This window comes from Pseudonaja textilis, chromosome 6 (genome assembly GCF_049901715.1).
Source record: "Pseudonaja textilis isolate UNSWEBS1 chromosome 6, rPseTex1.2, whole genome shotgun sequence".
NCBI classification, from domain to species: Eukaryota; Metazoa; Chordata; class Lepidosauria; order Squamata; family Elapidae; genus Pseudonaja; species Pseudonaja textilis.
In genome coordinates, this window is record NC_141995.1 from 20,484,741 (window position 1) to 20,508,387 (window position 23,647).

At 38.0% G+C, this 23,647-nt stretch overlaps 1 long non-coding RNA gene across 7 annotated transcripts in view; it reads right to left on the minus strand.

Moving 5' to 3' along the window:
• The window catches only part of LOC148125410 (uncharacterized), a 108,543-nt gene that overhangs the window by 13,481 nt on the left and 71,415 nt on the right, over positions 1–23,647 (minus strand). For 3 of the 7 annotated variants that reach the window (XR_015744083.1, XR_015744085.1, XR_015744082.1), the window contains exons 1-3: positions 19,578–19,686; positions 18,403–18,518; positions 17,928–17,988 (exon numbers count right to left, since the gene is read on the minus strand). This is a non-coding gene — a long non-coding RNA (uncharacterized LOC148125410). The other 4 variants (XR_015744081.1, XR_015744080.1, XR_015744086.1 and 1 more) reach the window with 3 other exon arrangements.

The following is a 23,647-nucleotide window of genomic DNA, read 5'->3' on the forward strand; positions in this document are numbered from 1 at the left end:
TTGAAGTTGGAAATACCGAGTGGTCACATATTTCCAGATTTTGATGGAGTGAGCATTTTTAATTCTTCCACTCTGCTTTATTTTTTTTCCCACTTTGACACATTAACTCTGGCTGTTCTTTTGAAGGACAAGATATTCTTGCCAGGTGGATATTCCCAAATTCTCACAACTCTGTTCATATGGTCTTTTATCAGAATGTCTCTGAACAGTGAGAACTCATAACTCATATGAATGGGAAACAGTTGGGGGCTTGCCACACTTCATCCCTCTTGATTGTTGACATTGTTAGCAGCTGCTACTGTCAATCTATCTTTTACCAACTGGGAGCACAGTATATAAAAATGTTACAAATACAGCACTGCTTCCTTTCTTCCTCCTCCTCCTCTTCCAATTATGGACAGGGAAAAGAAACCTGGACTTGTTGGCTTAGTCATTTAAACTCAGTTAACTCTAACAAAATTATAATTTGAATACTTAACATGTTCAATCATTATCTGGAAGAGTAGTCTTCCCCAAACTAATGCCTTCTGATATTTTGGGAACACAAATCACAAAATCCACAGCCATTTTATGGGATTAGATATCATGTTGAGGAAAGCTGCCATTTGGAGAGCCTGGATTTTCCCTTACATTCATTTTGAACTCTACAAATGAGTGACAGACTTTAACCAAGCCATGTAAATCTATTGCTGATGGACAAGAGGAAAGAAAAGTCAATATGGAGTTCCACTCTGTTGGATATCCCAGAAAGGAGGTCAGCAAATTGGCCTGTATTTTTAAAATCAATATTCATTCACTTCTTTCAAAGAAGAACATTTCTATAAAATACTTATAACAGAATGTGATATTCTTGCCTTATGAATCTGCCTTTTATTGTAGTTATCTCTACAGCATTTTATATGTCTTTTCTTGGTTTGTTATCATTCTACTAAACCCTAAGAAAGATCTAAAGAACTTCTAAGTATCCCATGAATTTTTAATTGTAATAGTAGCACCACGTGGAGAAAAAAAATCTGACTTTGAAAAATTGTTAGAAACTGTTCTTTATATTCAGAGTAACAATCTAACACATTTCCCACAACAAATTTGGTGGATAATTTTTTTAAAAAGTCCAACAATAAACAAAGCCGTTGTCTACAGTTCTTGCTCCAGATTCAGAAGGTTTGGAGGGCTAAACTTTTACCAAGGAGGCATATGTTTAGTTCTCACCTTACTTGGGCTTGAAGAGAGAAAGTGATGCAGCAATGATATCATTCTGTTGAAAGAGCAATATTCCTCACACTTACCCTGAAGTTACAGAACAGATGATGAGAATGGTGTTAAGCTGCTGGAATCCAAGTTGGATCTCAGCTTAGTACATATTTTTGTCCCCCTTCCCACAGTATTCATAAGTAATACTAATTAAATACCAACAATACTAATTCTATTAAAAGACCATTATTATACAACATACAACCTGAAGATTTTGCCAGTTCGGTACTACAGGGGTCTTGGATAGAGTCTAAAGGTGGGAGTGGAATATATTGTATTCTGCTAATATTTGCTTCTTTCTAAGAAACAGATTTATTTCTGAATTCCGACATGAAAGAGAAGGTAAATGGCATTGCTAAACTTGAGGAGAATAAGGAAATAGGGTAGAAGTATAGGAAAGAATTGGACCAATGGGGGAGAACAATGTGGAAGGGAGCAGGACAATATATAAGAGTCTCCAGAAACATCTTATCTGAGGTGTTTCTGGATAAGATGCACCTTGTTATATCTTTTTTTTTTCCTATGAGAGAAAGACACCCATTCATTTAAGAGGAAGTTTATTTTATTTTATTTTTATTTATTTGATTTGTCAATTGCTTACAAGATAATAGTTATAAGTATATACATAGTTATGAATACATGAAATGGGTACATATAAGAAAAGTAAAAGAAACAATAGGACAGAGACGGTAGGCACGTTGGTGCGCTTATGCACACCCCCTACAGCCCTCTTAGGAAAGGGGTAAGGTCAATAGTAGACACTCTAAGGTTAAAATTTTGGGGGTTTGGGGAAGAAACCACAGAGTCAGGTAGAGTATTCCAGATATTGACCACTCTGTTGCTGAAGTCCTATTTCCTGCAATCAAGTTTGGGGCAGTTAACCTTGAGTTTGTATCTATTGTGTGCTCTTGTGTTGTTATGGTTGAAGCTGAAGTATTCATTGACAGGTAGGACATTGCAGTGTATTATTTTATATACCATACTTAGATCAGACTGAAGACAGCATAATTCAAGGTTTTCTAGGTCTAGAATTTCAAGTCTGGTGGCATAAGGTATTCTAGTTGAAGTTGAAGCTGGAGCATCCAATTCCAGCAATGAGGTTTAATCTTGCTTTTATAAGAAAGTTGTAATCCGACAAATATCTGCTAAATATATGCTTGTTTGATTGACATATTTATATATGCTTATTTACAGTTATGTCTTGAATTTTAATAAAAAGTAATACAATACAATCAGGGGTGGGATTCTACCAGTTCACACCTATTCGCTAGAATGGGTTGTTAACATTCTAAGCAGTTCAGAGAACCGGTTGTTAGAAGAAATTACTGGCCGAATCCTGTAAGGAAGGCAGGAGGAAAACATTCTGGTGTTGCTTACAGAAATTGCCTCTCCATTAACCCTTATTACATTCTTGGCAGGACTAGACTTCCTGTCTCAGAAATGTCTCTGGAGGTTTTTTTCCCTCCTTTGCTGGTACTTTGCTTGTGTGGAGTGACCATTCAAAGTTACAATGGCACTGAAAAAAGTGACTTATGACCATTTTTCACATTTATGACTGTTGCAGCATCCCCACAGTCATGAGAGGCCAAGGGGGGAGATGCGTGCCTTGATGTGAGTGATATTGAATTGGCCATGCCCAGCCAATAACATGACCATCAAGCCACCACCCACCAATTAAGCCACACCCATAGAACCAATTGTTAAGAAAATTGAATCCACCCCTGAATACAATACATTGGAATAAAGTATACATTCATAACATACTCTCAGGGAAGAGTTAGGGGAGGCTTCTAGTGCAGCCCCCATATAGGGAATTTATAAAGATACAATAAAAAAATTCTCTGTGTCAAGCTATACTGTATGACATGCTGAAAAATAACTCTTTCTTTAAAACAAGAAGTAGTAGTAGAAGAAGAACCTGACTTTACCAGGAATACAAAACAAAAATACTTAAAAAGCTTTTCTCTTCTTTTCAAAACTCCCCACTTTCAGTTTTCTTTGGATTAATTCATGTTTGCGTCAGATTCTTCTTATTCACACTGAGAATACCCTAGGCCTTTCAGCAGTCCCAGTTCAGTTTGAACCCCACTCAGAAAAACAATTAGCAATCAATTACATTAATTAAAAGGTTTGCCCACAGGAAAAGCCAAAGCTTTAAACAATTAACAGGAAAAGGTTATTTTTTAAGAAACAAAGTTCTTTAGAAGCAGTCACCACCTGAGCGAAAATGTTTGTTTTCTCAGTGCAAAGAGGCACTCTTAACCTATTTCAGATGTTGGCAAATGACATGTTAGAGCTTCTTTTTCACAAAAGCTCTTTGCTATAAAGCACTGTAATATAAAGCACAATTATCTAATGGTTGAACTATGCCAATTAAAATATGATATTCAAAAACGTCAAGCAGCTACAGCTGCTCTCGACTTCACTAAGAGTTAGAAGTTTGACACCTCTGAAATATAGAACATTGTCAATTATGTAATCTGAGCTGGATTAATGAAGAGAAAACAAAAATATAAACCTTATTCCTTGAAATCCTGAAACACAGTTATAAAAAATTGAGCTATCTTAACAAATCCACCTAAAACAAGTAAAAGGATGATATTCCTTGGTAAAAATTGAGCAAAGTAAGTTATTTTTCCATCACACAGTAATTTTTAGTTTCTCTCAAAATTATTCTTTTTGGTTTTCAGTATTATTTTCCAATATTATAAGAAATTTGTCTTCTTTTTTTTAAATGTTATTTTATTGTTGCCAAATGTTTTTGAGCAAGTGAGCAAATGGTTTTGCTTACTTGATTAATTGTTACACAGATATTGATCCCTTCCTCATCTTCTCCCTTTTCTGGCTGAAAAAGCACCATAGAATTTTCAATGTGACATCTTTCCTTGGGCTTTTTTAAAGCATGGGAAACCAAGCAAGCTGCAAGGCCAGGGAATTTGAGATGAATGCACAACGAAAGTGATGACTCTTCCCACACATTCATTCCTTGGTCAGGACAAATGAAAATTAAAAAAAAAAAAACCGCAGTTCACCAGATGAAAGTGTCATTCATGTTTTCTGCAGTAAAACAATGTTAAAATTCATTCATTTTCAATCTGATTGAATGACAAATATGCAATGTAAGAATAGATAGATAGCAAGTTTTGTCAGATTGACCAAAAATGAAACAAGCAGAAATGTAGAGACCAGCATACACAGATTGATAATTGTATTAGAATACTAAATTTACAACTTAAGGTGGCCCAGGAGGTTATCATTATATAAAAAGTAAGGTATGGATTATTTAAAAAATCTAAATTTCTATATACAGACAATTCCCTACTAATAAATAAGTTATATTCTGAGAGGCTTGTTCATAAATACATTTTGTTTGTAAGTCCAAACAAATATAAAATATATGAACAATACAGTTCTTACCTTAATAAATTATATTTTGTATTCTCCACCCAATTGATTGCTGGCTAATGCATCTTTCAAATAGTAGTGAGTGCCTTGGTTTCCTTTTCCCCCTTGCTCCTGGTGGGCATTCAAGGACGCATTCCCCTGGTAATGGCAGGAGCCTAGCTTTGCGTCCAGAGGATGTCTCCTGCATGGATCCATTTGCCTTTGACTGTCAGTGCTGGGGTAGACCATTATACCTTGGGCCACTGGGACCTTTTTGGGAAAGAGCCACTAGCAACGCAACTGGGTGCCATTGCTTTACACAACCCTCAGGGGGAAGAGATAAAGTTCATGCTGGTCAGTCTTGATCTAATAAGCAGCAATGCAGCCCTCCATTCTCCATTGGGATAAGGGAGAAACATTTTGTGGAGACTTCCCAGTGGTAGGAAAATCCTGGCTACAGTTCCTGATGAACGTTCTCACTTCTTCCTTTTTTTCCCATTTCTGCACTGTGACCCTCTCCAGGGGCATTTAGGGAAGATGTGATCACTGACTATCCTTTCCTGTAGTCTTGTGCATGTGTGTGGCTTGGCTTTTTTCTTCTCTACCTTATCAATTGTGGTCTCTGTGGCCACCTCCAGAAAGAAGCTCAACGGGTCATCCCTTCCAAGTCAGAATTCAGACAGAGCAGAAACCTCCCCACTTAAGCAATTTTCTTCCCTTCTGGGGCACTTGGACTATTTTTCAATTCTAAATACTAATTTCAGAATTAGGCTCCTAACAAATGTTCCAAACTCTTAACAGTGTCTTACATCACTGAACATTCCATCATAAAAACCCTAGCCACTATAGAAAACCCCAGCCACAGAATCATCAGAGAAGCCATAGAGATTGAAAAAAGACCAGAAAGCATGAATAGAAGAGATGATTCCACCAGACTGTCAATCATTTGGGAGCCTGCACTCACAAACAAAAAAAATCTCCACGCCACAAGCCAGGCAAACACCTGGGCACAGACAGATCCCCCCTGATACCTCCAGCTCAAACACACCCCAACGAGGCACCCAGATGAAACCTAGCTTCCTAACTAATGATAGCCGTCCATATACCGGAAGCCAAGCTGCACTAAAGGCCTCCAATAAAGTAACACAATGTTGCCAGCCAATCACGAGACAAAAAGAGCCAAAAAAACAGACAGGAGATATTAGAAACACCAATCACAGCGAACTCCAAGACCAATAAACACAGACCAAGACTCCCAACCAATCAGGGTGAAGGAAAAACCATTCTGGCACAGCAATAGGCTGCCCCAAATTTAAATCTGAAACCACTATAAAAGCCTGACTCACAGATGAACACTATACAGAGGCCTGATGATGGCAGATGAGATTCTGCTGAAACCTCGCTACAACTTTAAAAGCACAACTACTATGACGTGGGAAAATACCCGAGCAAAGCCGAATGCCATACATGTAAGTACCCGCGAAAACTTAAGAAAACAAATATATATATATATATATATATATATATATATATATATATATATATATATATATATGTGTGTGTGTGTGTGTGTGTGTGTGTGTGTGTGTGTGTGTGTGTGTGTTTTCTGAGTTCTCGCGGGTATTTGTATGTGGATCTTTGGTTGTTCGGGTTTTCTCCCGCGTAAGATTCGAAGTATCTAGGCAACGTTTTTCTTTCCCGTGTGGCCAGATTATGAAGGTGTCATCTACGTATCTGAGCCAGAGTTTGGGTTTGTGGTCGTATTTTTCTAGAGCTTGTGTTTCAAAGTGTTCCATGTAGAGGTTTGTGATGACAGGTGAGAGGGGTGATCCCATGGGTGCTCCTTCTATTTGTTTGTATTTTTGTCCATTGTGGGTGAAGTATGTATTGGATAGGCAGTGGTTGGTCAGATCTAGGATGTGCTTGGGGGGGTTGTATTTGTTTTGGATGGCTGTCAAGGCTTCTTTTATTGGCACTTGGGTGAAGAGGGATATGACATCGAAGCTTACTAGTAGGTCGCTAGGTTGTAAGTTTTGTTTCTTTATGATCTCGATGAACTGGAATGAGTTTCTTACGTGTGAGTTGATGGATTCTGCATAGGGTTGTAGTTGTTTGGCGAGAAATTTGGCCAGGTTTTGTAGAGGTGAGCCTATGGAGCTGACTATTGGTCTGAGTGGGGTTCCTTCTTTGTGTATCTTGGGGAGACCATAAAGCTTGGGGCATCTGGATGATTTCTCTCTGGGTATGATTCTTTGCTGGATTTCTTCACTGATGGGGGAGGCTTTTATTTTGGATTTGGTAGTTTTTTCTAGGTAGGTGGTGGGGTCTGTCTTTAGGGGTTTGTATGTGGGGTCTTGGAGTAGGTTGGTTAACTTGGTTTGGTAGTCAGATGTGTTCAGCATTCTGCACAAACAGAAAAATATCCACCATCCTAAGAAACCCCAAAGACAAAATCGAATTCGAAAACCAAGGAGTATACGAAATCTCCTGCACTGCCTGCCCTACCACATACATTGGACAAACTAACAGAAGAATAAGTGCACGCATTGAAGAACATAAGAACTCAATCAAAAAAGAAGAAATGACCTCTTCCCTGGTCCAACACCTCAAAGCCACAGGACATGAAATTGATTTTAAAAATACCAGAACTATCGCCAAAACCGAACACTTCAACAGCAGAATAATCAGAGAAGCCATAGAGATAGAAAAACGCCCACACAGCATGAACAAACGAGATGACACCTCCCGCCTTCCAGCCATTTGGAAACCCGCCCTCATGAACAGACGAGTACCTAACATGAAGAAGGACACCAGACCCACACCCATGAGAGCCACACAAGATGCCACCACCACACTTCCATGTAGAAAACAGACTCACACCCACTCAGAAGATGAGACACGACCATGGACCAGAAGCTGCACTGCAGCTGCATCACTACCCACTTCAAACCCCTCTGAGCCATACATGAAGCAAACCGACACCCACTATGAAGATGCAGCATGACCACGAACTCGAAGCCAAACAGCAAGATCACAGCTCACCAACTCAAATCCCCCAGCAACTAAGACTAACCTGAGCACAACCAAGCCCCCACCTGAACAGAACATGCCTCCAACCAATCAGAACACGGCCAACCCCAACCAATCAGAACACAGCCAAACCCCTACCAATGAGAACACACCCCACCCAATCAGAACACAGCCAAGCCCCCACCCAATCAAGTCCCACCCCCACTAGCAGTTAAAAGGAAGAAGCAGCTGCAATCTCACATCACTCTGAGAAGCACAGAGCCGGAGACAGAAGCCTGAAGATGATGAATGAGACTTCATCAAAACGTTGCCTAGATACTTGAATCTTACGCTGGAGAAAACCCGAACAACCAAAGATCCATATATATATATATATATATATATATATATATATATATATATATGTTTTCTGAGGTTCTCATGGGTATTTATATGTGGATCTTTGGTTGTTCGGGTTTTCTCCCGCGTAAGATTCAAGTATCTAGGCAACGTTTCGATGAAGTCTCATTCATCATCTTCAGGCTTCTGTCTCCGGCTCTGTGCTTCTCAGAGTAATGTGAGATTGCAGCTGCTTCCTCCTTTTAACTGCCAGTGGGGTGGGACTTGATTGGGTGGGGGCTTGGCTGTGTTCTGATTGGGTGGGGGTGTGTTCTCATTGGTAGGGGTTTGGCTGTGTTCTGATTGGTTGGGGGTTAGCCGTGTTCTGATTGGTTGGAGGCGTGTTCTGTTCAGGTGGGGGCTTGGTTGTGCTCAGGTTAGTCTTAGTTGCTGGGGGATTTGAGCTGGTGAGTTGTGATCTTGCTGTTTGGCTTCTAGTACGTGGTCCTGCTGCATCTTCATAGTGTGTGTCGGTTTGCTTCATGTATGGCTCAGAGGGTTTGAAGTGGGTAGTGATGCAGCTGCAGTGCAGCTTCTGGTCCATGGTCGTGTCTCATTTTCTGAATGGGTGGGAGTCTGTTTTCTATATGGAAGTGTGGTGGTGGCATCTTGTGTGGCTCTCATGGGTGTGGGTCTGGTGTCCTTCTTCATGTTAGGTACTCGTCTGTTCATGAGGGCGGGTTTCCAAATGGCTGGAAGGCGGGAGGTGTCATCTCGTTTGTTCATGCTGTGTGGGCGTTTTCTATCTCTATGGCTTCTCTGATTATTCTGCTGTTGAAGTGTTCGGTTTTGGCGATAGTTCTGGTATTTTTAAAATCAATTTCATGTCCTGTGGCTTTGAGGTGTTGGACCAGGGAAGAGGTCGGTTCTTCTTTTTGATTGAGTTCTTATGTTCTTCAATGCGTGCACTTATTCTTCTGTTAGTTTGTCCAATGTATGTGGTAGGGCAGGCAGTGCAGGGATTTCGTATACTCCTTGGTTTTCTAATTCAATTTTGTCTTTGGGGTTTCTTAGGATGGTGGATATTTTCTGTTTGTGCAGAATGCTGTTTTGATGTTGTGTTTTGGAGGATCTTGCTAATTTTGTCTGTAGTGCCTTTTATATATGGGAGGAGGGCTTTGCCGTTTTCTTGTTCTCTGTCTTGGATTTTGGTTGGGGTTTCTTTTGGATTAGGTGGGTAATCTTCTTTCTTTGGAATCCATTGGCTGTAAGTACGCTTGGTGAGAGTGTGTAATTCGGTTTTTGGTGTTGTTCATCGGCTAAGCATTTTGTTCTGGAGATGAGTGTCTTGGCTACGAATTGATCTGTGCTGGGTGGTGGTGTGAGAGTGCATGTAGATAGCGGTTAGTATGTGTTTTCTTCTTCTCCCCCACAGCCACACATGAAACAAACATTGCACAACATCTCAGACAAGATCCTCACTGAAGCTGAAACCAAGGTCCTTTCAAAAGGATTCAAATTTGCTGTCGCTCCCAAACACATCCCCACAGAAACCATCATATGCGGAGTTGAAACCAGCCTGACCAAAACCAACCCTGATGATGCTAACAAAATCAGACTCGAAATCACCAACATCCTCTGCACTAGCAAACCACCCAAAAGCAACTTATCCAAAGAAGAACAAACTGCACTACTTAACCTGAAAGAAGACACCAGCATAATAATCCTACCAGCAGACAAGGGCAACGCGACAGTGGTTATGAACACATCTGACTACCAAACCAAGCTAACCAACCTACTCCAAGACCCCACATACAAACCCCTAAAGACAGACCCCACCACCTACCTAGAAAAACTACCAAATCCAAAATAAAAGCCTCCCCCATCAGTGAAGAAATCCAGCAAGGAATCATACCCAGAGAAAAATCATCCAGATGCCCCAAGCTTTATGGTCTCCCAAAATACACAAAGAAGGAACCCCACTCAGACCAATAGTCAGCTCCATAGGCTCACCTCTACAAAACCTGGCCAAATTCCTCGCCAAACAACTACAACCCTATGCAGAATCCATCAACTCACACGTAAGAAACTCATTCCAGTTCATCGAGATCATAAAGAAACAAAACTTACAACCTAGCGACCTACTAGTAAGCTTCGATGTCATATCCCTCTTCACCCAAGTGCCAATAAAAGAAGCCTTGACAGCCATCCAAAACAAATACAACCCCCAAGCACATCCTAGATCTAACCAACCACTGCCTATCCAATACATACTTCACCTACAATGGACAAAAATACAAACAAATAGAAGGAGCACCCATGGGATCACCCCTCTCACCTGTCATCGCAAACCTCTACATGGAACACTTTGAAACACAAGCTCTAGAAAAATACGACCACAAACCCAAACTCTGGCTCAGATACGTAGATGACACCTTCATAATCTGGCCACACGGGAAAGAAAACTGAACAACTTCCTCACATACCTCAACAGCCTACACCCCAAAATACAATTCACCATGGAAACAGAAGCCAACAATCAACTTCCCTTCCTAGATGTCTTGGTATACAAAAGATCCAATGGCTCCCTAGGACACACCATCTACCAGAAGAAAACACATACTAACCGCTATCTACATGCACTCTCACACCACCACCCAGCACAGATCAATTCCGTAGCCAAGACACTCATCTCCAGAACAAAATGCTTAGCGATGAACAACACCAAAAACCGAACTACACACTCTCACCAACGTACTTACAGCCAATGGATTCCAAAGAAAGAAGATTACCCACCTAATCCAAAAAGAAACCCCAACCAAAATCCAAGACAGAGAACAAGAAAACGGCAAAGCCCTCCTCCCATATATAAAAGGCACTACAGACAAAATTAGCAAGATCCTCCAAAAACACAACATCAAAACAGCATTCTGCACAAACAGAAAAATATCCACCATCCTAAGAAACCCCAAAGACAAAATTGAATTAGAAAACCAAGGAGTATACGAAATCCCTGCACTGCCTGCCCTACCACATACATTGGACAAACTAACAGAAGAATAAGTGCACGCATTGAAGAACATAAGAACTCAATCAAAAAGAAGAACGACCTCTTCCTGGTCCAACACCTCAAAGCCACAGGACATGAAATTGATTTTAAAAATACCAGAACTATCGCCAAAACCGAACACTTCAACAGCAGAATAATCAGAGAAGCCATAGAGATAGAAAACGCCCACACAGCATGAACAAACGAGATGACACCTCCCGCCTTCCAGCCATTTGGAAACCCGCCCTCATGAACAGACGAGTACCTAACATGAAGAAGGACACCAGACCCACACCCATGAGAGCCACACAAGATGCCACCACCACACTTCCATATAGAAAACAGACTCCCACCCATTCAGAAAATGAGACACGACCATGGACCAGAAGCTGCACTGCAGCTGCATCACTACCCACTTCAAACCCCTCTGAGCCATACATGAAGCAAACCGACACACACTATGAAGATGCAGCAGGACCACGTACTAGAAGCCAAACAGCAAGATCACAACTCACCAGCTCAAATCCCCAGCAACTAAGACTAACCTGAGCACAACCAAGCCCCACCTGAACAGAACACGCCTCCAACCAATCAGAACACGGCTAACCCCAACCAATCAGAACACAGCCAAACCCCTACCAATGAGAACACACCCCCACCCAATCAGAACACAGCCAAGCCCCACCCAATCAAGTCCCACCCCACTGGCAGTTAAAAGGAGGAAGCAGCTGCAATCTCACATTACTCTGAGAAGCACAGAGCCGGAGACAGAAGCCTGAAGATGATGAATGAGACTTCATCAAACGTTGCCTAGATACTTCGAATCTTACGCGGGAGAAAACCCGAACAACCAAAGATCCACATACAAATACCCGATAACCTCAGAAAATACATACATATATACATACATACATATACATATACATATAGATATGTGGGTGTGGGTGTATTGTTAGATTTTTTTATGGATTATGACCACAATGATTTATAGAAAATACTTAGATAGAGAGATAGACAGATAAGTCAAATAAAAGTCAAAGGAAATGTTTGCCTTTGTATGAACAGAGATAGAGACAAAATCAGGTGAAGTATTAGCAGTGCTTTATAAAGCCTTAGTAAGACCACACCTAGATACTGCATCCAGTTTTGGTCACCTCATTACAAAAAAAGTTCAGAGAAGAGCAACTAAGGTAACTGAAGGCCTGGAGATAAAAACATGAAGAACAGTTGCAGGATTTGGGTTTGGCTGGTCTAGAGAAAAAAGAATTCAAGGTGAATGATAGCAATATTCCAGTATAGAGGAGGGGATCAACTTGTTTTTCTTTTTTCTTTTAATAAATTTTTTATTAATTTTCAATAAACAAACATACACAAACAAAACACAAAACATGAAAACATAAAACTTCTTTTTCGAAGGGCTTAGTCCCTGGTTACATCTTTTTGTACAGACATAAATCGAATTCATGCTCACTTTATATACCATTTCATATCTTATTTACCATTCTACATTTTCTATAGAGCTTCTCCCCTCTTTTCACTCTCTTAATTCTGTTTTATTTATTTCCTCACAATTTAAATAATTATGCTTATATCTTTTGTCTGTTCTATTTCAATTATCTATTATCTTTTCTCATTAACACAAAATTTCTCCTGTAATCACTGATTGAAGTATGACGCCTTTATATCTTTTCCCTAAATTTAACACTTAAAATAATATATAATTTTCATTCTGATTCTGCTTAGTACATTCTAAAGCTACGTACTATGTTTTAAAATAAGAAAGAATAATAAGTTTATAATATAATTAAAACAATAATCCATAGCAAATTAAACTCTATTGTTAAATCTTAAGCATTTTACACATTCCTTTTAATATTTTATCCCATTTTATAATCATATAATGTTCCAGTTTTCTAACATTATTTCAAATACAAATACAACTATACAATCTTATATACTTTTGCAGAATCTCTTTTTTAATTATATTTTTATCCATTATCTCTGAATAAATCCTGTTTCTTTACATCTTGTTTCAAACCTTTGTAACTTCTCTTCCCTTTTTCCCTTCCTTTCTTCTCCAATCTAGCCTTTTTACCCCCTTGTCTCTTGATCTCCACCCTCTTAATCTCCCCCCTCTTCTGTATTCTGTTGCTTTTCTGTTTGCTTTCTGACATTATATCGATTTTTCACCTTATTTTCCCCTTTTTTGGTTTTTTTTTAAGTCTTAAATTCTCCATTCTCTTTCCCCTCTTTCCCTTTTCTTCCCCAGCTAGAGTTGCTTGTTCATTAAAGATGGCTTCTTCTTCATCCCAATCTTCTTGTTCTTGTAGTTTCTGATAGGTAGAAATCACCATTTCTAAGAAATGGAAAACAGATCCAGAAGAGCCCTTCCCTTCTTGTTCCTCTTCTTTTAGCTTTTTAAATTCCATTTTTAGTTCATCAACAAGTAATGCCATTGTGAAAAATTTTTTAAACAACCCAAATGTTTTTAGTCTTTCAAATAATAATTTCCAAAGGTCCCAAAGTCACCAAGCAATCCAAATACACACAAACTGTTTCATTTAGCACTTCTTCTTTTTATACTTTCTCTTCCTGGGGTTACAGTTAAGTTGCAAAGTTCCAAAATATATCTTTTAGAAGTCTTGTTACAATTTAACTCTAGTCTTATAAATTCCAAACAGACTCCTCCAGCAAAATCTTAATATTAATTCTTTTCCTCTCCCTTCCCACTTATAGCAAAAAAAGTTTTTTTTCCCAATGTTCAGAAATCTTTAATGTCCCCTTGGCTTTAATTTTCCAATTTAATTACCTGATGATGCCAAAACAGTTTTTTCTGATTTCCATCTGCTATCACAGTAAGGAAGGAGAGTGAGAAAAAACAAACTTTCCCTTTTTACTTTCATTCGCCACTTTTTCCGATCTTCTTTGGGAGCGATGTATCTTTAATGAAATTTAATGTCCAGGGTATTTAAATGTTACTTATTATACTGGTCAGCCAAAACCTTTCATTTCTCAGCTTCCTCCTGTGCATTCTTATCCAGATGAAAGCTTCTTTGTGGCGGCCATTGCTGACCGCTGCTCCACTGCTTCCGGAAAAGGGAGTTAAGCCAGCTGAGGAGGGGGGTTGCGATTCCCCCGGACCCTGCCGGATCCTCCCTGTCTTCAGTTATCTCTACAGGGTAACTATAGCCCCCAAATCCAGCTGGATCAGGGGCACTCCAGTGGCAAGCACAGCAGAAACCACGCACAATCGCGGATTCCTGCCGCCGCCGAAGCCTTGCAAACTAGAAGTCCCGGGGATCAACTTGTTTTTCAAAGCACCAGGAGGCAGGACAAGAAACAATGAATGGAAACTAATTAAGGAGAGAAGCAACCTGGAATTAAGGGGAAATTTCCTAAAAGTGAAAACAATGGAACAGCTTGCCATCAAAAGTTGTGGGTGTTTCATCACTGGAGGTTTTTAAGAAGAGACTGGACACCCATTTGTCTGAAATAGTATACAGGGTCTCCTGCTTAAGCAGGAGGTTGGACGAGAAAACCTTGCAGGTCCCTTCCAGCTGTATTCTGATTTTAATAGAAATATATTGGAAAGCACTTTTAAAGGATTTATGTACCACTATCTTTTCTCTCATACCTATAATATTTGTTTAGCTTTAATCCTCTAATTACATAAAATATTAATAAATAAACCTTGATCACTTGGTTCATTAAAGTTAACGTGCAAGACAGTAAGGAGAAGAAAAACTCCAAAGAAAAGAAGACCATGGAAAATTGAATATAGTAGCAGCTTTGGTCTAGTGAATAAATTGCAAGAGATTGTTAAATTCTAATTCTGTTTTAGGCACAAAAGCCAGCTGGGTGATCTGGGCAATCATTCTATCTGAGCATTAGGAAAAAAGTACCAACATGCCACTTCCAAAGATGATGTAAAGAAATTAGTATCTCTTTGTGTACAGTATTTCTCCAAAGAAGTTGCAATTCAATACAACAGAACATGGCTCATATGTCAGTATTACCAGATTTACAAAGGAAAAACCCTTGCTCATGTGGAATTTAATAACATTTTCCATCCATCTCAGCTGAGGGCATAACATTGATCTAAAAGAATATAATTGCTTGGTAAAATTTATTGTTTGCAAGTAGATCTAGTTACAATAGCACTATCAATAGCACTTAGACATATGCTGGTTTAAAGTGCTCTACAGCCCTCTCTAAGCATATTGCCACCAACAATCTGGGTCCCATTTTACAACCTTGGAAGGATGGGAGGCTGAGTCAACCTTGATCCAGTGAGAATCAAATGCCTGGAAGTCAGCAGAATTAGCCTGCAATACTCCATTCTAACCACTGCGCGACAGTGGCTTCTGCAATGCTGCTTTGAAGTATGCATTGCTGGATCCCAATTGTACTCTTGGTGAGATTTTTACTGTGTTATGACTGTAATTCTATATCAACAAGTGCTTAGATGCCATTATTGATTTTGTTTCCATGCCATTATAAACCCAGTTAATCTAATTTCAGTTTGGATTTTCTATCAGGAATCATATTTTATCAATTAATGTTAGCTGTGTCATATCTTGAGATGAAAAGAAATCTTTAGCCAGTATATGAACACACACAGCCATGCACTCATTTTGACTTCAGTAAGTCCTGCTTCTAGCTGCAGGGTAATATTTGGCATACATTTTGCCACTTGGAAGAGCTTTCTCAGGAATTTTGACTGAACCCTTTCCAAGTTCTGATAATTAATTCCTGGGTTTAATTGGACTCTGTATAAGAGCTGGGATAATGCCTTGGCTTCAAAAAACTAGATGGCAGCTGGTATGTATTGTATATCTCTGACCATAACTTCTGAAAATGTTTTTAGATTCATCATAGAATATTTTTTAATATAGTTAATGTAAGAAGCTATCAGTTCTGTCTCCATTTTAACATAAACATAGTCATAATAGAAATTATTTCCTGAAGTCCTGCTAGATGGATATCTTGTACACCAAAAAGATGGGATGTAGTGGTTCCTTCCTTTTGCAATATTATTCCCTCAGAAATAAAGTTGGCTTACTCCTAGTTATTTTTCCAGAAGGTTCTGAAAATCTGGTTTCAATGGGCCTGTTGTTGATTTGGGGCCAATCAAGTGGCTTGTATGATTATATTTGTTGCTGCTACAGGGGGGGTGCTGAGGAGGGTTTCCAAAGTTTTTATATTGCTGGTTTTTAATGTTTAATCCACCTGGAGTCACCATATGTGAGTTGGGTGACCATATAAACCTATTTAATAAAGAAATAAACACCAGAAGCAAATCCATTATAGTCTCTGTTATCTCTCTTTGAACTTATCTATAGAAATTTTGGGATCTGCTAGGAAAAAGGGCAAGGAGAAATAACTTTAATCTCTAATACTTTGATGCAATCACACAATATGCTTTCTTTGCTTACCAATAATTAAATATTGATTTTTATTATTTATATTTTTAGGCTATTCTTTTAACACAACTTAGAAAACAGAACAGAAACAACACAAATAGCCAGCATGAAAGTTTGGCCCATCAAAAATTGTAGATTCTACATGCTTCAGTTTTCTTAAGATTAAGCTCTACTATGTTTATCTCATTTATTCAAATTGGCTTGTAGATTCCTGTGCAAGGGTTTCATAGCTTTTCTGGATCATTAATTTCAAATGTGAGGATGTAGCGCACACTAATGACACTTTAATTCATTTCCAGATAGATCTCTAAATACATTTAAAATAGTTCATATGGAGTCTGACCAAGGGTAAATTTATGAACTATCTATGTAATTAATAAATTAAACCAAATTTTTTACCCTAGACGCAGTCATTTAATGGAAAGTGATTTGTAGTATACAATTCAAAGCAAATACGTATACCTGCTCTAAAATTTTTTAAAAATGGGTAAGAATAGCATTCCCCTTCATTGTAAAAACATTCAGCGCCCGCATCCTGAAGCCAACACAGACAAATAACCAAACTGTTAAATAGTCTGAAAGTTTATTAACAAGGTTCCCTATTTTTAACTTTATGCTCACTAAAATTTCCTAAGGGGATAGAGCAACATGTGAAGCTCATATCTGGCTGATTTTAGGTTATTCATTGTTGGAGGTAAAAAAGAAACAGTCTAGACATGATAGTGGATTAAAAACTAGCAACAAGAGGTTTAAGGATTATAACAGAAGGCAAGTGTAATCTTCCCAATTCTTTGTTGGGCTTACTTTGTATCAAATGTCATCTCTTTTTGTCTAACACATTTTTTTTAGAGACAATGTCTCTGTTGATAGTCTTTCTCGAACACTTGCTCTGGCACTGTGTTTGGGCCACTGTGCATTTGGAATATCTAGGTGTGGCCATGGGTTTGAATATCAAAAAGGAAATGCCAGAGACTTTTCTTCAATATCATGGCTGTTTACATTTTCTTGCTTCTAAAAAATGACTAGCTTAATCATGAAAGAAAGCACCAAAATACCTGTATGTCATAAGATGTAAGCTTCACACAAGTAAAACCTTTGAATTGTTACAGTGATGAGTTAATACCCAGTTAAAGATCCTTGAACAACACCTTGAACAGTGATCTTGTTGGGACATATCAACCAGATAAGTCAATAGTTAGTTGATCTCTTCAGAAAGAACAGCAAATGAATGTAATCTTTCACTAGTAGTTTACATCAGAGTTGATTTTATGTCATCTGATAGAGAAAAGCAAGTATGTAGTGTAAGAGAAGTGAATACAACAAGCATTTCTGGTTTAGAAATTTTATATATATCCATTAGTTTGTTAGTTTGTTAAATATGTTGAATGTCAGTTGTTTTAAGTTGTGATAAAACAATTAAAAAGGTACAGCATTGGCATCAATATCAATCATTTTTATAGTAGCACATTTACCTTCTAAAACTGATGCTGCTTATCTGTTTGGACAGGCAGTTTATATAACTTGACAGTCAACCTAGGCATGGGGTAGAACATATTTTAGTACCAATAAGACATAAATTATATGGTTTCTTACTTAAGAATATAAAGATGTGTTACAGTTTCCTCTTCATCCAAAAAGGAGGAGCTCAAAAATGGATCAACAGCAACTCTCATAAAAATAATAAAATAAAAAGGATTCAAATTCAAGAATAATTTAAAATAAGTGATGCAGCAGATAAATAACCTTTTTTTTTAAAAAGAAACTCCTCTAGATTGAATAAAAAAACTAGCAACATAAGAAAATGTGATGTTTTGAGAGAAAAATATCCATTTTCTAAGCAACAAGCTCTTGGATATGATTTTTCTTTAACCTATATGCTATTAACCTGTATGCTAACCTAAGTTATACTGCTACTGTTTGTTTTGTTGATTTGGTTTGGATTTATACCTTTTTGTCCCTATGCAGTTGTCCATACTCATTCTGAAAGAGGCCCATCTTGGAATTTCTTTATAATACATTCTGCTGGATTTCACTGAACTGGGGGAAGCCAGGGTGTTTGTAGACTGTAGGACAGCTTATGGTATAATAAAAGACAAAACGTCGATGAGATCACATTCCATGCCCATCATGAAACCACTAAGTGCAATATCCCTACTTTAAAATAAGAATTTGTTGCCCTTGAAACAAAAATATTGAATACAAATTCTTTTAAAATTCAGAAGCACTGAGCTAATCTAAAGAACATACATTTGCCACAGTAAATGTCCTTGAGACAATATGCAAGATGCTCTGAGTTTGCAGTCTGAAAAAAGTGATAATGGGGTGAATTGCTAGATCTGTACTGCAATATAAATTAGTAGAATATATTTATGCTGGAGAGAAAAATTATTATCTAAAGCAATTTCTCAAACTCGGTTATAAAGATGAATGAAGACAAAATTGTATTTTACTTCTTTGTGAGCATAACAGAGATACTGATAAAAGGCACCTGGCCTGGTCAATTATGATGCCAGATTTGTAAAGCAAACAGAACATAACTTGCACAGGGTAGAAAAAATTAAATTAGATTAAATTCATTGTATGTTTTTGCAACTGATTTCAAGAGAATGTGGCACTATCTAAATGTCACTACCTTCACACAATGTAGTCTAAATATTAAAGGAACAAGTGACTGAAATACTTTTTTCTAGCAAGGCGTCATCTATATATTTTTGAGATTTATAAACATTGTTTTGACTGTGGAGTCAAAAATGAACATTCTAACTATTGATGTAGGTGTTCATTTTCATTACCAGCAAAGTTTTATTTGATTTTCATATTAAAGTTTGAAATTTAGTATGCAATATTGAGCATATTATGAAACTAATGATGTTAGGCATCATTTTAAGTCTTAAGAACATATTCTTAATACTTGAAATCTGAAAAAAGGCTGCCTATTTACATTCCAGAAAAATAGTGTTAAATGTCTGAGTCACACAACCCACAACTCCACATCCAACCCTACCTCATCCAACCCACCATCACTCAAAACTAGGCATGCATGCCCCTAACTACCTCAATTCCAACTACAACTGGCCTTAAATGCAAGCTACTCAATACAAGAAGCCTTGTGAATAAAATACCTGAATTTCTTCTCTTACTAAATATGGCTAAATTCAACATCATATTTGTCTGTGAAACATGGCTCAATGCATCTCTCCCTGACTCCATTACCACAGTAAGAGACTATCATGTTTACCGATCAGATTGTGAAATCCATAGAGGAGGTGGTGTTGCTATCTTCTATAAAAAGTCCTTACATTGAAAAAACATCCAAGTTACCCAAGAGCTTGCTCTTCCTGAGACCATCGTCTGTGAACTGTCCTTAAATATCACATTTCGGTTCTTACTATGTTACAGAGGCCCTGATTATGACATCAAACATGTAAACAAGCTAAATACACGACTAACATGGGCAACATCCTGCCCACACACTTCTATCTTTCTTGGTGACTTCAATCTACTTCACATTAACTGTACCCCAAACCAATGTCAAACAGAACCCATACATGCAACCTTCTACAATGCTGTGACAAACCTGGGACTGGAACAACTAGTAACCAACAATACTAGACTTAACAACTGCCTCGATCTCATCTTCTGAAATAGTTTGAATTCAATTTACAGAATACAAATTAAAGAACCCTTTTCCAACAGTGACCGCAGCATGATTGACTTTTGTCCCAACATATGTTCACACAAAAATCATCACAATGATGTAATCTCCAATTATAACTTCAAAAAAGGCAACTATGATCTTACAGACAACGATCTCTCATCCCTTGATTGGCAATTTCTATTCTCTGGATGCAATACTGTAGAAGACCATTACAACATATTTTTACTTGAAGTCAAAAGAATCATCAAACTATATGTACCAATAACAACTCCAAAACCAGAAGAAAACATATTACCCATAACAATAAGGAAGCTTCAATCCAAAAAGAGATCACTTTGGCAGAAAAACAAATCTTGCCAACGTTGCCAACTTCAAAAGCCGATACAAAAATTTATGCTACCAGATAAAGACTGAATGCACCAATTATCACATTAAACAAGAGGAAAACTTTCTATGCACCAATTCCACCCGCGCTTTCTACAATTTTTGTAAATAACAAACTAAAAGACTCAAGGTCCATCCCACCCCCGAAAGGACCTAATGGTAAAGACTGCAACGACAACACTATTAAAGCCAACCTCTTTAACACATTCTTTAGCTCAGTATTTGTAAACAGCAATGGATCATGCCCAGTATTTCCTAGTCAAACCACAGACAACTACAGTGATATAATACATATCGATTTTACAGTAGACAATGTTGAAAAAAGCACTATGCAATTTAAAACTATCTCTATCTATTGGACCGGATGGAATATGTGCCTACTTCTTAAAAAAGCTATCCACTGCCACAGCCGAACCTCTAAGCATAATCTTTGAAAACTCTTTCAGGATCAGCTCCTTGCCTAACCTATGGTCACAAGCCACAATCATCCCCATCTTCAAAAAGGGAGACCCCAGCCTAGTTGAAAATTACAGGCCAATCTCCTTATGCTGCGTCACCTGTAAAGTCATGGAATCAATTATTAACCAATCCATCATCCTCCACTTAGAAAAAAACAACCTACACTCTAATAAACAATTTGGTTTTAGGAAAAAACTATCCTGTAATCTGCAACTCTTACACTGCAAAAAAATATGGACTACACAATTCGATCAGGGCAAACCAATAGATGCAATCTACATAAACTTCTGTAAAGCCTTTGATTCAGTGGTACACGACAAACTACTCCTAAAAATAAAATCTTATGGTATCTCTAGACACCTGCATAACTGGATAGAAGCATTCTTGTCAAACAGACGACAAATGGTCAAAATTGGGAGTGTCCTATCAAATTCTGTACCTGTCAACAATTGTGTCCTCCAAGGCAGTGTTCTAGGACCAACTTTCTTCATACTCTACATAAATGACCTCTGTGATCATATTAAGAGCAACTGCATCTCTTCGCTGACGATGTAAAGCTATTCAACACAACAGACAATACAGCTACCCTTCAAAAGACCTTGACTATGTATCAGAATGGTCAAACAAATGGCAACTTCAAATCTCAACAAATAAATGCTCTGTCTTACATATTGCAAAATAAATCAGAAAATAAAATACAGGCTGAATAGTCAAGATCTTGTTGATGATCCAAACTCTGTCAAGGATCTTGGAGTACTCATCTCTAATGATCTAAGTGCTAGAGCCCACTGTAACTATATTGCCAAAAAGGCATTAAAAGTTGTCAACCTAATCTTACGTAGCTTTTTCTCCACTCCTTGTTGCAAAATACCTTATGCCACCAGACTTGAAATTCTAGACCTAGAAAACCTAGAACTACACCGCCTTCGGTCTGATCTAAGTATAGCATATAAAATCATACATTGCAATGTCCTACCTGTCAATGAATACTTCAGCTTCAACCATAACAATATAAGAGCAAACAATAGATACAAACTCAAGGTTAATCACACCAAACTTGATTGCAGGAAATACGACTTCAGCAACAGAGTGATCAATGACTGGAATACTCTACCTGACTCTGTGGTTTCTTCCCCAAACCCCAAAAACTTTAACCTTAGACTGTCTACTATTGACCTCATGCCTTTCCTAAGAGGTCTGTAGGGGGTGTGCCTAAGCACAATGTGCCTACCATCCCTGTCCTATTGTTTCTTTTATTTTTCTTATATGTATCCATGTATTCATAACTATGTTTTTACTTATACCTATTATCTTGTAAGCAATTGACAAACCAAATAAAATAAATAAAAAATCTAATAAATTATGTGGAGAGAAAATCTCTGGCATAGAAACATATGAATTAGCACATCTCTGTACTGGAGATGACACAGTACTAAAAGCAGCAGCTAAACAGTATGCCCAAGCTAGTGGAACTTCTCCAGAAAAGGAGAAAGCCACAAGATGCTGACTTGAGCACCAGATGGCAGCTCCTTGAGAGGAAACTTCCAAGATCCAGAGAGATCCTATGAGCAATTTGTAAGTGAAAGCACTAGAGCTGCAGGAGAAAACAGCTTGTTCACAGCCTCTAGCAGTTACCTTAATGGATACTGGGTTTGCCCAATCCACTTTTCATAAACATTTTTAGATGGAGGAAATTTTAACATGTAAAGAGACCTTCAGAGAAGCAAAGTATTTAAAGCCATCTGGATGAGTATACTTTCAACCTGAAAGATTAAAGTAAAAAATAAGCACACAACTATAAAACTTAAAAATAATTAAAAGCAAAAAGTTTGCTGGGAGCCCAAAAAACAAAAGTTAAAAACAGACTACAGGGACTATTTTTATGTTATTTATTTATTTTGTCAAGCCATTGTAAGATAACAGGTATAAGCATAAACATAGTTATGAGTACATGATACATATAAGAAAAATACATGATACATGTAAGAAAAATAAGAAGAAACAATAGGACAGGAATGGTAGGCACATTGGTGCACTTATGCACGCCCAGTACAGACCTCTTAGGAAAGGGGTGAGGTCAATAGTAGGCAGTCTAAGGTAAAGTTTTTGGGGTTTGGGGAAGAAACCACAGAGTCAGGTAGAGTATTCCAGCCATTGATCACTCTGTTGCTGAAGTTGTATTTCCTGCAAACAAGTTTGGTGCGATTAACCTTGAGTTTGTATCTATTGTTTGCTCTTGTATTGTTATGGTTGAAGCTGAAGCATTCATTGAGAGGTAGGACATTGCAATGTATTATTTTATATGCTATACTTAGATCCGACTGAAGGCAGGGTAGTTCTAGGTTTTCTAGGTCTAGAATTTCAAGTCTGGTGGCATAAGGTATTCTGCAATGAGTAGAGGAGTGGAGAACTCTTCTTGTGAAATATTTCTGGACTTTCTCAACTGTATTAATATCAGATACGTAATGCAGGTTTCAGACTGATGAGCTGTGTTCAAGTATGGTCTAGAGAATGTTTTGTATGCTGTACTTAGTAGTGTTATATTACCAGAGAATTTGGAATATTGCCTTATTTAAAGTTTTTTTTTATATATTCCATTTCTAACATTAGAATGAGCAGCAGCAGGGAAAGTCAGAATTGGTCAATTTGTCACAGCCAGTTTGCTGTGGCTAGCTTGTCACCACCAATGTA